This window comes from Diplotaxodon limnothrissa, linkage group LG23 (genome assembly GCF_057381915.1).
Source record: "Diplotaxodon limnothrissa isolate DT_005_m linkage group LG23, D_limnothrissa_male_GT1.1, whole genome shotgun sequence".
Taxonomy (NCBI): Eukaryota; Metazoa; Chordata; class Actinopteri; order Cichliformes; family Cichlidae; genus Diplotaxodon; species Diplotaxodon limnothrissa.
Window position 1 is genome coordinate 37,666,795 of NC_140617.1, and position 12,266 is coordinate 37,679,060.

The following is a 12,266-nucleotide window of genomic DNA, read 5'->3' on the forward strand; positions in this document are numbered from 1 at the left end:
TCCTTGGCGTCCCTAGCCATAGCGGGCCACCAGAAGTAGCGTCGGAGGAACGAGCAGGTGCGGAGGACCCCAGGATGGCATGAAAAGCGGGCGGTGTGAGCCCACTGGACAACCTGAGAGCGGACGGCTGAAGGAACGAAGAGGCGACCAGATGGGCCAGTGCCAGGATCCGGTTCGGTCTCCTGCGCCTCTTGGATGAGCCTCTCGATCTCCCAGGAGATGGCTCCAATTACGCAGGCGGCCGGGAGGACAGGCTCGGGGTCCGAGTCCTCCTCAGTGATAGAGAATTGCCTGGACAGGGCATCTGGCTTTACGTTCCGTGTTCCTGGCCTGTAGGTGATAATGAAGTCAAAACGAGTGAAAAACAGCACCCACCTGGCTTGCCGGGAATTGAGACGTCTAGCCGAGCGCAGGTACTCCAGATTCTTGTGATCCGTCCAGACGATGAATGGTTGTGCTGCTCCCTCCAACCAATGTCTCCACTCCTCCAGGGCCAGCTTGACGGCCAGAAGCTCCCGGTCCCCGATGTCATAGTTACTCTCTGCTGGAGAGAGACGGCGAGAATAAAAGGCACACGGGTGCAGCTTACCGTCCGTCTGTTGAGACAGAACTGCCCCAACCCTGGAGTCCGACGCGTCCACCTCCACAACGAACTGCCGTGTAAGGTCCGGTTGCCGGAGTATGGGAGCAGTGGTGAACCTGTCCTTGAGCAGGGCGAAGGCTCGCTGAGCGGCAGAATCTCACTGGAAGGGAACTTTGGGAGAGGTGAGTTTAGTAAAAGGGAGAGCGATCCTGCTGAAATCGCGAATGAACCGTCTGTAAAAGTTGGCGAATCCCAAAAAACGTTGCACTTGGCGGCGATCAGGAGGAGTAGGCCATTCCACCACAGCCCGCACTTTCTCCATAGCATCCCTCTCAGGCCGGGAGAGGCTGTACAGGCGGCTAGATGGCAGCAGAGCTCCAGGAAGAAGATCGACGGCACAATCATACGGGCGGTGCGGGGGAAGGGACCGCGCACGATCCTTACAAAAAACATCCCGCAGATCATGATAAACCCGCGGAACCATCGAGAGGTCCGGGGCGTCCGACGGCGAGGCCGTGGGCGGGAGCAGAACGGGGGAAGCCGCAGCTCGGAGGCAGTTCATGTGGCAGGCCACACTCCAACCCAGCACGGCACCCTTCTCCCAGTCGATATGCGGGTTGTGGAGAACAAGCCAGGGGTGACCCAGAACCAGCGGAGTGAGAGGAGCCTTAAACGAAAAAAAACAAATCCTTTCTGTGTGATTGCCCGAAAGAGATAATGAAAGGAATTCAGAAACATGAGTGATGTCAGGCAGGCGCTGACCCGATAGTGCGTGAACGCGGAGAGGGCGTGACAGAGGCTCCAAGGCGATGTTCAGTTTGGCAGCGAGTGAGGTGTCAATAAAGTTCTGCTCAGTCCCAGAGTCAATGAGAACGGAGAGAGAATGAGAAACAGTCCGAACACACAGTGTAGCCGGCAAAAGAAGTCTGGGGAGAGGGCTTTCACTCGACAGATCGCCCACCAGCACCCTCACGATCACTGGTGAGCGCGCCCTTTTGCCAGCGTCGGGCAGGAGGAGACAGAGTGGCCTTTACGGCTGCAATAAACGCACTCACTGGAGGTAAGGCGGCGCTGGCGCTCCGCGGGCGACAGCCGTGAGCGCCCAAGCTGCATGGGTTCATCCCCATCCCCGGTGTCGGCGTCACACGACCCATGGGCAGCAGTAGAGGTCCCACAAAAATCCAGCGGGGCATGCCCCGAACGCGCGCGCTCCGATGTGCGCTCACCTGATCGTCCACCCACATACACAAAGCCAAAAGCGCATCTAGGGAGGAAGGCAGTTCACAGAGCATCAGTTCGTTCCTTATTTCCTCTTTAATATTAGTGAGCAATGTCTGTGAAGGTTCTCAGTCATCCAGGTCATCGTAGTCAAAGGAGCTTGCAAAGAAAAGCGTCTGGACTTCTTTAAGTTGCTTGAAGATGTTTCACCTCTCATCCGAGAAGCTTCTTCAGTTCTAAGGTCAAATGGTGGAGAGTCCCAGATATAAACCTAGTGGGAGAAACCCCCCACAGAGGGACAAAAGGACCCCCTGATGATCCTCTAATCGCCTGAGCCAAGGTGTGTAACTGGGTGTGGGTCCCAATCAGCCAGAGTTTCGGGTGTGTTCATTGTGAAACCTGGCCACACCTTATCATGCGAATTCCTGAGGGCAGATGGCCCAGGATGTGAGTGGGCGTTAAGGCATCTGGGAAGGGATCTCAAAACTGGATTATAGATGGCAGAGAGTTGGTGTCGTAAACCCCCGCCTCTTTTCAAAGATGGTCGCTCACAGTGGACATAGATGGCTTCTTTCACTCCTCTTTCAAACCATCTGTCCTCTCTGTCTAAAATGTGAACATTGGCATCCTCGAAAGAGTGTCCTTTATCCTTAAGATGCAGATGGACTGCTGCGTCTTGTCCTGTGGAGGTGGCTCTTCTGTGTTGTGCCATGCGCTTGTGAAGTGGCTGTTTGGTCTCTCCAATGTAGAGGTCTGAGCATTCCTCGCTGCACTGTACAGCATACACCACATTGTTAAGTTTGTGTTTTGGCGTTTTGTCTTTCGGGTGAACCAGTTTTTGTCTGAGCGTGTTGCTGGGTCTGAAATGCACCGGGATGTCATGCTTGGAGAAAACCCTCCTAAGTTTTTCTGATACACCAGCTACATAGGGGATGACAATGTTGTTGCGTCTGTCCTTCTTATCCTCCCTCGCTGGTGTCTGGTCTTCTTTTCTGTGCCTCTTTGCTGACTTTAAGAACGCCCATTTAGGATAGCCGCACGTTTTGAGTGCTTCCTTTACATGTGTGTGTTCCTTCTTTTTTCCTTCATGCTTAGAGGGAACATGTTCTGCCCGGTGGTGTAGGGTCCTGATTACTCCAAGTTTGTGTTCCAAAGGGTGATGGGAGTCAAAGAGGAGGTACTGGTCCGTGTGTGTGGGCTTCCGGTAAACTTCGATGTTGAGTTTTCCATTCTCTTCAATGTGCACAGCGCAGTCCAGGAAAGGCAAACAGTTGTCCTTTGTGTCTTCCCTGGTGAACTTGTTGTCTTTATCCACAGCGTTAATGTGCGCAGTGAAGGATTCCACTTCATGTGTCTTGATTTTGACCCAGGTGTCGTCCACATATCTGTACCAGTGGCTGGGTACTCTCCCTTTGAAAGAGCCAAGAGCCTTCCTTTCCACTTCCTCCATGTACAGGTTGGCTACAATAGGTGACACGGGGGAGCCCATGGCACAGCCATGTTTTTGTCTGTAGAAGCCTTCGTTGTATTTGAAATATGTAGTGGTGAGGCAGAGGTCTAACAGTGTGCAAATCTGATCGGGTGTGAAGTTGGTCCTGTCTTCCAAGGAGCTGTCTTCTTGTAGTCGTTTTCTGACAGTCTCCACGGCCTCCGTGGTGGGTATGCAAGTGAAGAGAGAGACTACATCAAAGGACACCATGGTTTCATCTGCATCCAGGGTAAGTTTTTGGACCTTGTCGGACTACAAGAAGACAGCTCCTTGGAAGACAGGACCAACTTCACACCTGATCAGATCTGCACACTGTTAGACCTCTGCCTCACCACTACATATTTCAAGTACAACGAAGGCTTTTACAGACAAAAACATGGCTGTGCCATGGGCTCCCCCGTGTCACCTATTGTAGCCAACCTTTACATGGAGGAAGTGGAAAGGAAGGCTCTTGGCTCTTTCAAAGAGAGAGTACCCAGCCACTGGTACAGATATGTAGACGACACCTGGGTCAAAATCAAGACACATGAAGTGGAATCCTTCACTGCGCACATTAACGCTGTGGATAAAAACATCAAGTTCACTAGGGAAGACACAAAGGACAACTGTTTGCCTTTCCTGGACTGCGCTGTGCACATTGAAGAGAACGGCAAACTCAACATCGAAGTTTACCGGAAGCCCACACACACGGACCAGTACCTCCTCTTTGACTCCCATCACCCTTTGGAACACAAACTTGGAGTAATTAGGACCCTACACCACTGGGCAGAACATGTTCCCTCTAAGCCTGAAGGAAAAAAGAAGGAACACACACATGTAAAGGAAGCACTCAAAACGTGCGGCTATCCTAAATGGGCGTTCTTAAAGTCAGCAAAGAGGCACAGAAAAGAAGACCAGACACCAGCGAGGGAGGATAAGAAGGACAGACGCAACAACATTGTCATCCCCTATGTAGCCGGTGTATCAGAGAAACTCAGGAGAGTTTTCTCCAAGCATGACATCCCAGTGTATTTCAGACCCAGCAACACGCTCAGACAAAAACTGGTTCACCCGAAAGACAAAACGCCAAAACACAAACTTAACAATGTGGTGTATGCTGTACAGTGCAGCGAGGAATGCTCAGACCTCTACATTGGAGAGACCAAACAGCCACTTCACAAGCGCATGGCACAACACAGAAGAGCCACCTCCACAGGACAAGACTCAGCAGTCCATCTGCATCTTAAGGATAAAGGACACTCTTTCGAGGATGCCAATGTTCACATTTTGGACAGAGAGGGCAGATGGTTTGAAAGAGGAGTGAAAGAAGCCATCTATGTCCACTGTGAGCGACCATCTTTGAACAGAGGCGGGGGTTTACGACACCAACTCTCTGCCATCTATAATCCAGTTTTGAGATCCCTTCCCAGACGCCTTAACACCCACTCACATCCTGGGCCATCTGCCCTCAGGAATTCGCATGATAAGGTGGGGCCAGGTTTCACAATGAACACACCCGAAACTCTGGCTGATTGGGACCCACACCCAGTTTCACACCTTGGCTCAGGCGATTAGAGGATCACCAGGGGGTCCTTTTGTCCCTCTGTGGGGGGTTTCTCCCACTAGGTTTATATCTGGGACTCTCCACCATTTGACCTTAGAACTGAAGAAGCTTCTCGGATGAGAGGTGAAACGTCTTCAAGCCACTTAAAGAAGTCCAGACGCTTTTCTTTGCAAGCTCCTTTGATTAGTGAGCAATGCACTTTTAAGGGCCTCTTCCCCCCATTTCGCCTGTTCAGCCAAGGTAGAAAAGTCAATAGAAAAATGTAACCGGAAGGTCGCCGGTTCGATCCCTGGGCTCTCTGTCCTGGTCGTTGTGTCATTGGGCAAGACACTTTACCCTACCGCCTACTGGTGTTAGCCAGAGGGGCGGTTGGCCCGATGGCGCGATATGGCAGCCTCGCTTCTGTCAGTCTGCCCCAGGGCAGCTGTGGCTACAACCGTAGCTTGCCTCCACCAGTGTGTGAGAGTGAATGAATAGTGGCATTGTAAAGCGCTTTGGGTGCCTTGAAAAGCGCTATATAAATCCAATCCATTATTATTATAGTCCATCATATGTTCAACTGTCTTGTGCTTTTGTGGTTACTTTACATAAAAACTAAAGAAAAAAATGAATTGCAGTGGATCAAAAACTCACCAGAATGCATGAACGTAAGTGTCTGATGCTCAGAATTTACTGCGCCAGCCTACCCACCTCCTTAGTATCCTCCTCTAATTGTCAAACAAAGTCTAAAGGCATGTCAACATCTCACTATTTACTTTGCTCTCCTGATGACGCTGACATTTATTGCAGATGTAGGAACAACAATCAGTGTAGTTGATTACATGTTGAAACCCCCTGGAGGCCTGAGAAATAAAGAAGTAGTAAAAGAAAGGAACATGAGTGTGCTCTGTTTAAAATATATATATATATATATATATATATATATATATATATATACAGTGGGGCAAAAAAGTATTTAGTCAGCCACCGATTGTGCAAGTTCCCCCACCTAAAATGATGACAGAGGTCAGTAATTTGCACCAGAGGTACACTTCAACTGTGAGAGACAGAATGTGAAAAAAAAATCCATGAATCCACATGGTAGGATTTGTAAAGAATTTATTCGTAAATCAGGGTGGAAAATAAGTATTTGGTCAATAACAAAAATACAACTCAGTACTTTGTAACATAACCTTTGTTGGCAATAACAGAGGTCAAACGTTTACTATAGGTCTTTACCAGGTTTGCACACACAGTAGCTGGTATTTTGGCCCATTCCTCCATGCAGATCTTCTCGAGAGCAGTGATGTTTTGGGGCTGTCGCCGAGCAACACGGACTTTCAACTCCCGCCACAGATTTTCTATGGGGTTGAGGTCTGGAGACTGGCTAGGCCACTCCAGGACTTTCAAATGCTTCTTACGGAGCCACTCCTTTGTTGCCCGGGCGGTGTGTTTTGGATCATTGTCATGTTGGAAGACCCAGCCTCGTTTCATCTTCAAAGTTCTCACTGATGGAAGGAGGTTTTGGCTCAAAATCTCACGATACATGGCCCCATTCATTCTGTCCTTAACACGGATCAGTCGTCCAGTCCCCTTGGCAGAAAAACAGCCCCATAGCATGATGTTTCCACCCCCATGCTTCACAGTAGGTATGGTGTTCTTGGGATGCAACTCAGTATTCTTCTTCCTCCAAACACGACGAGTTGAGTTTATACCAAAAAGTTCTACTTTGGTTTCATCTGACCACATGATATTCTCCCAATCCTCTGCTGTATCATCCATGTGCTCTCTGGCAAACTTCAGACGGGCCTGGACATGCACTGGCTTCAGCAGCGGAACACGTCTGGCACTGCGGGATTTGATTCCCTGCCGTTGTAGTGTGTTACTGATGGTGACCTTTGTTACTTTGGTCCCAGCTCTCTGCAGGTCATTCACCAGGTCCCCCCGTGTGGTTCTGGGATCTTTGCTCACCGTTCTCATGATCATTTTGACCCCACGGGATGAGATCTTGCGTGGAGCCCCAGATCGAGGGAGATTATCAGTGGTCTTGTATGTCTTCCATTTTCTGATGATTGCTCCCACAGTTGATTTTTTCACACCAAGCTGCTTGCCTATTGTAGATTCACTCTTCCCAGTCTGGTGCAGGTCTACAATACTTTTCCTGGTGTCCTTCGAAAGCTCTTTGGTCTTGGCCATGGCGGAGTTTGGAGTCTGACTGTTTGAGGCTGTGGACAGGTGTCTTTTATACAGATGATGAGTTCAAACAGGTGCCATTCATACAGGTAACGAGTGGGGGACAGAAAAGCTTCTTACAGAAGACGTTACAGGTCTGTGAGAGCCAGAGATTTTCCTTGTTTGAGGTGACCAAATACTTATTTTCCACCCTAATTTACGAATAAATTCTTTACAAATCCTACCATGTGAATTCATGGATTTTTTTTTCACATTCTGTCTCTCACAGTTGAAGTGTACCTCTGGTGCAAATTACTGACCTCTGTCATCATTTTAAGTGGGGGAACTTGCACAATCGGTGGCTGACTAAATACTTTTTTGCCCCACTGTATATATACATACATACGCTTAAAACAATCGCTAATGAGGGTTTGTTTTAAACCAACCCCAACATGGATTCTAAAACCACAGCAGGAATAAATATTTAATATGTTCCAGATCTTCATGAAAAAACAAAAAGGCTACAAAATGTGCCTTTGTGCCTTATGTGTGTGAAAATATGCATGCGTGCGTTTAAATTTGCCTCCTCTCTCAGCTCTTGCAGCCCCTATATTGCGCAAGCCTATGGGTGAAGGGTGACTTAATTGTTTTGACTTCTAGCGTCAAGAATACAACAGCAGGAACACATGCAGCCCAAAGCCAAGGATGCTCAAATGTTCTTGTATGGATTTAAAACCTTGCAAAAAAAAGAAAGAAAGAAAGAAAGAAAGAAAGAAATCCTGCAGTTCATGGGAGAGGCATGCTAAATTTGCACTCCTTAAGTTAAGAGATGAAAGTGATTCAAGTTCAAAGATGGTAGGTGAAAGCTGGGATAGGTTGGTCTAGCAGATTTCATGTATGAGCACTGCTTCCTTTTTCATGAAAAAAGAGTCAAAATAACTTAAAATAGGACGATGTTTTCTAGAGGCTTCATAAAAGGAATCATCCTGAAATGCATTTTCCTTACAATGTGCAGTATTTTCCTTTTCTTCGAGAGCAATCTGCTTGTCTTAAATCCATAAGATTAAGGACATGCTATAATTCCAAATAAGAGGCTTCAGAAATCCACATAAAAGTCTTCAGGGAATTAATGATTTCACCGGGGGGTGGCCTTAAGCCCCAAACACTCAGTAGAAGTGGGTCTCTAACGCTGAGACAGTAGGGAACTCCAGACGTATGGGGGGTGTAGTCAGTGAGTCACATCTGATTCATGTTGGTGGATGGAGTTTGGATCAGGTTTTTTCATTGCTTATTTGGTACATTGTTGATTGTTTTATGGCTGTTTTAACAGATCTAGTTACCGTGTTTCTGGTGCTATATTAGATTTCAATTATTTTCGCATTTTTTCAAATATAAACCAGGGTTTACCCAAGTCTTGGGAACCCAAGACAGTGATGTTGGCACACAAAAAAAATACCATACCCCAATGTTTCACTCATTCTCTATTAGCAACACAGCATTTGGGATTTTGAGGCTAACAAGCCAACTTGATTGATAACCATTAAATTCATGTTTCCCAGAGGGCAAATTGTTAATGATGTTTTCTTCAGTTTTTCTTTTGGCATCATCACCAGGTCAGGCTTTATGAATGTTACTGTCATACCAAAGTACTGAGTGTAATAGGCTGTATATAAAAGATGGATGTAGCCACCACAGCATCAGTCAACAAAACAACATTATTCTGAACTTCTGTTTTAAAGACTTTAAGCGTAGATCATGGTCATCTCCATAAGGGTGCCATGATTTTTTTTAACACTATCCCTGCCAGTGACAAACTATTGCATCAATCATTGTTTTCAGTTAGCACTAATAGCAGATATCTATCTAAATTGCTAAAATTGTTACCAAAAGTGGAGCATAAATTTCTTGTATGGGTTGATGGTGCAGTTAACCACAAGTCGTGCCTCCACACTGCAGCTAACATGATTCAAAAGGCATAACTTTTAGTTTGAAAGTTAATTGTCTCAATTTCCTGTTAGTGTCACACTTTTCCTAATACAGGAAAAGAAGGCCGTCGCTTCCCTGAGCAAGGACATCACTGTTTTACCAGCTGATAAGGGAAGATGCACCGTGGTCCTAAACACTACAGATTACCATACAAAGATCACTACTCTCCTCAGTGACAACAATACCTACGAAGCCTTAAAGCGAGACCCCACAAGCAGCTACAAAAAGTAAGTTATAGCTTGCCTTCAAGAATTTGAAAAGGACAAAATCATTGACCGCCTTACATATCACCGCCTTTACCCAGGGGATGCCATACCCTGCATTTATGGACTTCCTAAAATCCACAAGGAAGCTGTCCCACTCAGACCCATAGTCAGCAGCATAAACTCAGCCACTTATAACATTGCAAAACACCTTGCTACCATCCTTGCTCCTCTCGTGGGGAACACCCAACACCACATCAAGAACTCCACCGACTTCACCGACAAGGTCCAGAAACGTACCCTGGATCCAGATGAAACCATGGTGTCCTTTGATGTAGTCTCTCTCTTCACTTGCATACCCACCACGGAGGCCGTGGAGACTGTCAGAAAACGACTACAAGAAGACAGCTCCTTGGAAGACAGGACCAACTTCACACCCGATCAGATTTGCACACTGTTAGACCTCTGCCTCACCACTACATATTTCAAATACAACGAAGGCTTCTACAGACAAAAACATGGCTGTGCCATGGGCTCCCCCGTGTCACCTATTGTAGCCAACCTGTACATGGAGGAAGTGGAAAGGAAGGCTCTTGGCTCTTTCAAAGGGAGAGTACCCAGCCACTGGTACAGATATGTAGACGACACCTGGGTCAAAATCAAGACACAAGAAGTGGAATCCTTCACTGCACACATTAACGCTGTGGATAAAAACATCAAGTTCACTAGGGAAGACACAAAGGATAACTGTTTGCCTTTCCTGGACTGCGCCGTGCACATTGAAGAGAATGGCAAACTCAACATCGAAGTTTACCGGAAGCCCACACACACGGACCAGTACCTCCTGTTCGACTCCCATCACCCTGTGGAACACAAACTTGGAGTAATCAGGACCCTACACCACCGGGCAGAACATGTTCCCTCTAAGCCTGAAGGAAAAAAGAAGGAACACACACATGTAAAGGAAGCACTCAAAACGTGCGGCTATCCTAAATGGGCGTTCTTAAAGTCAGCAAAGAGGCACAGAAAAGAAGACCAGACACCAGCGAGGGAGGATAAGAAGAACAGACGCAACAACATTGTCATCCCCTATGTAGCCGGTGTATCAGAAAAACTCAGGAGGGTTTTCTCCAAGCATGACATCCCGGTGCATTTCAGACCCAGCAACACGCTCAGACAAAAACTGGTTCACCCGAAAGACAAAACGCCAAAACACAAACTTAACAATGTGGTGTATGCTGTACAGTGAAGCGAGGAATGCTCAGACCTCTACATTGGAGAGACCAAACAGCCACTTCACAAGCGCATGGCACAACACAGAAGAGCCACCTCCACAGGACAAGACTCAGCAGTCCATCTGCATCTTAAGGATAAAGGACACTCTTTCGAGGATGCCAATGTTCACATTTTGGACAGAGAGGACAGATGGTTTGAAAGAGGAGTGAAAGAAGCCATCTATGTCCACTGTGAGCGACCATCTTTGAACAGAGGCGGTGGTTTACGACACCAACTCTCTGCCATCTATAATCCAGTTTTGAGTTCTCTCCCCAGACGCCTTAACGCCCACTCACATCCTGGGCCATTTGACCTCAGGAATTCGCACGATAAGGTGTGGCCAGGTTTCAAAATGAGCTCATCCGAAACTCTGGCTGATTGAGACCCACACCCAGTGTTTACCAGTCATTTGGGGTCTCCCATGCTACTATGGGCAACTGCTGCAATGTGCTAGTGACCAAAGCTATCCAATGGAGGTTTTCCCCAACTAGTTGGGGAATGTTCGTTTCTCCCCAGAGACCATTGGCTGTCAGTTAATCGAAGACTCCACTAGCAATCTCTAGGTCTTTGTGACTGGAGTCTTATTCACTTAATTTTATCACGTCCAACATGTTGGACAAGTTAGCATCGCATGGTTAGTGATAGCACGACTGTAAAATCTGAGTTAAAAAACATTTATTTGTAACAGCTTTTAAACACGTTTATTTGGGCTGAGGATTGACTGACTTTGGGAGACAACCTCAAGTGGTGGTTGAGGGAACTGCATTTAATTTCTTTGCATTTCACACGTAGTTTTGTTTTTTTAGGCCTAGCTCTGCTTGCCACTTGGTACGATGAGCCTTGGCAACATTGACTATTAACATGATGCAAGTTAAAAAATGGATGCAACAATGGTGTTGATGTAAATGATAGAATCATGGTTATATTTGGCAGGTTAGTACATAAGAAAATGTTTTCAATAAAACAGCTTTGGAAGTGAATCCACCTAAGCCCCTGGTCTTTATGGTCACATAATAGTGGAAATAGTGGAACAGAGAAACCAACAAACACAAACACTTTTTTTTACATTTAAATTTGGGAACAACTTGGATTTCCCTTGAAGTGATAATGTAGTTATCCAGCTGTGCAGCTGCAAGTTGTCATTCAGCTGCAAAGCCTTAGCAGTCTCTTAATTGCCCATCTGTGTGTCCTGTCTAAACCCTTTTAAGATATTTTTATCTACATTGTCTTCTTTCTGTTAAAAAAAACAACTTTTGCTTATGTTGAAGCACTGTCAATTTTTAAAACCAAGTTAATGTTAGTATTGTGATAACTCCTAATTAAACGCTTTCTTAATGTACAGTCAAAGGGTAAGTATGTATATTTGGTCGTTTTGAGTCCCAAAAGCACTAGCGTGTTACTCTTGACTTTACATATGTGTACAATAGCAACATGGTTAAAGCTCATGGCCCTTCACGCACCTTGTCTTTAAGTATATGTAGCATATGTTTAACGCAGGTCAACAAGCACTTGCTTTGCCCTTTGGCGCGTTTGAGCAGTGAGTGTTTAAGGCCTAAGATTGATGTTCATGTAGATTTAATGAGCATAAATTTATAGTTAAACACTACATGCTTAATCACACTTGTAGTAGAGGTCCAGATGTTTTCATACATTGTCTTCTGTAATTGCATTCGTCTTGTTTATCCCAACAAATTTGTACATTTCAAGATGTATTTTTACCTCCTTTTTTTGTCTTGCCACGTTATCTAACTATCCGCTTTTGATCACAGACTCTCTGACTGCTTACCTTCTTCTCTCAGAATTCTTCAAAGGAACAAA

The 12,266-nt window shown here is 46.3% G+C and overlaps 1 pseudogene; it reads left to right on the plus strand.

Annotated features, from left to right (window-relative positions):
• The first annotated feature begins 1,913 nt into the window (after positions 1 to 1,913).
• On the plus strand, positions 1,914 to 10,830 carry LOC146608636 (uncharacterized; annotated as a pseudogene).
• Positions 10,831 to 12,266: the final 1,436 nt, after the last annotated feature.